We start from the raw sequence: 2,588 nt of genomic DNA, 5'->3' as shown, positions 1-2,588 counted from the left end.
TTTTTTTTTTTTTTTAAGGTACAATATTCTACAAGAACACACACTAGAGATGCAAGTACTGTCATCGGATCCTCGATCCCCGTCGTCCTCGTCTCTCCGTCAGTAGTTTCCCCGTCATTCGCCAACCCCTCCCTCAGTGGGACTCCGGGAGATCCCACAGCAGTGCCTCCAAATCGTTGGCCATCTCCTCCAGGCTCTTTTCTTCGCTGTGGCACTCGTCTTGGCTCTCGTCCTGTGACATCGCGTCGTCGTCGTCTGACGGGCAGCTAGGGCATGGCACAGCCTGCTCCACGGCCGGAGTCGTCCTCTGCTTCTTGGCCTTGGGCTCGTCCACGTGCTTGCGGGCGCGCTTCCTCATAGGTATCTGGTAGTGGATGGGCTGTCTGCTGGTCAAGAGGCACTGGTGCTCCAAACAAACGCCCACGATGTGGTGGGTGCCTCGGGCGACGGCGACGACGGACGCCATCGTGTCCTTGGCCTGGAACAGGAATCGCTTGAAGCTGAGCTTGTTCTTAGCGAACTTGAGCTCCTTCTCGGCGCTGAGGAACGTCCTGGCGTAGTGGTCATCGCTTAGCATCTCGGCTTCCTTCCCCACGTACATGTTGGTCTGCTTCCTGGAGACAACAGGCACCTGGTGGGCTCTGCAGAACTGCGCCAAGACAATGCGCTCGGCCTTGGTCAGCCTTTTGTTGTCTGTCGAGTCAAGGATGGCGGACACCTCCTTGAGCCAGTCTCGGGGAGACGCCGCCTTCCGCTGATCTTGCTTGTTCAACACCTCCTCGCGGATACGTAAAAGCTCCTCCAACGACTTAACGCCGCCGTTCAAGATCCTCTGAAAGAGCTCCTCCCTTAAGCTGGGGGCAGGACGCGCCTCGGCGATCGGGGCGGAGGCCACAGCCTTTGTTTGTCGGGAATTCCTGTGGTGCGGGAGAAGCGGGTTCTCCGGGCGTGGCACTGGCACCGTTTCGAGCTCCTCTGCGGCGGGGACTGACATGTCTATCGCCCGGGAGTTCTGCTTCAGGAGCGCGAGCTCCTGAAGGAAGAGCATGGGACTCATGGCTGCTTTTGTGCTGGTATTCTTTTCGCAAAAAAAGATTTCCTCCAAGGATGGAATGGAGAGCGCGCTCTCTGTCTCCTCGGAAGAAGTTTTTCGCCGCTGTCCGGCGCTTCGAGATTCGTCTGCTGCGGAACAACTGATCGCTACGCTGTCAAGTAAGCATCTGAGGAAGCTGGGCCTTCGCTTCACGAAGTTGACTCTTGGTTAAGAAATTAGCATTCACAAACCAGCTTTTTTGTGCTAGAGCGCGTTCGCATTTGCGCGCATGTATGAATGTATGTCTGTATTATTATTATTATTATTATTATTATTATTATTATTATTATCATTATCACCATCCGCATAGTTATTGTTATTATTAATAGCATGCACATTATTGTATTAATATTAATATTTATATTTCTATCATTATTATATTTTTTTTCTTCTTCTTCTACTATTATTAACATCATTATTATCATTACTATTTTCATCATCATCATTATTATTATTATTATCATTATAATTATTATTATTATTGTTATTATAACCATTATTATCATCATTATTATCATCATTATTATCATCATTATTGAAGAAATTAGCATTCGCAAACCAGCATTTTTGTGTTCCAGCGCGTTCGCATTTGCGTGCATTTGTGTATGCATGTATGTATGTATGTATGCCTGTATTATTATTATTATTATCATTATTATTATTGTCATCATCCGTATTGCTATTATTATTATTAATTGCATGCATATTATTGTATTAATATTAATATTGATATATATATTATCATTGTTATTATTATTATTATTATTATTATTATTATTATTATTTTTGCTATTTTTTTTCTTCTACTATTATTATTATCATTATTATCATTACTATTTTCATCATTATCATCATCAATAATATTATTATCATTATAATAATTATTATTATTGTTATCATTATGATTATTGTTATCATTATGATTATTGTTATTATTATCATTATTGTTATTATCATTATTATCATCATAATTATCATTATTAATATTATCATTACTTTTATTACTATTATTATTAGTAGTAGTATTATCATTCTTATTATTATTATGACGTTTACTTTTTCCGAAGCCAAATAAAAGTTTAATCTAAGAAATTGAATGCAAATCTAGAACTTTATATTGTTTTATATTGTTTTCAGTTTTCAAAAAGATTGATTAGTTATCCCTATATTTTGCTTATCAAAGAAAACGTTAGCTTCATTGCGTTCAAAGAAAGCGTACATTTTTCAGGGGATACTTCTTCCTACCGATAAATTCTCTAGTCCTAGTCCTTGAGAACTTAGATCACTATCATTCTAAACTTGCTGATTCGCCGATAGTAACTCGCCTCATTGATATAATATATCAGAATAGAATATTTGATCATCATGGTGGTCATAAATTCTAGTTTTAGTAAACAAACAATTAATTCCACAAAAAAAAGTGGTGCTTATAAATGTAAAAGTGATATCATTATTACATTAAAGTTGTCAGTTTTATTCATATCATCATTATCAT

The sequence above is a fragment of the Penaeus chinensis genome, chromosome 26 (genome assembly GCF_019202785.1).
Source record: "Penaeus chinensis breed Huanghai No. 1 chromosome 26, ASM1920278v2, whole genome shotgun sequence".
Classification (NCBI taxonomy): domain Eukaryota; kingdom Metazoa; phylum Arthropoda; class Malacostraca; order Decapoda; family Penaeidae; genus Penaeus; species Penaeus chinensis.
The sequence above is the reverse complement of the archived record's forward strand: the minus strand, read 5'-3'. Positions refer to the sequence as shown.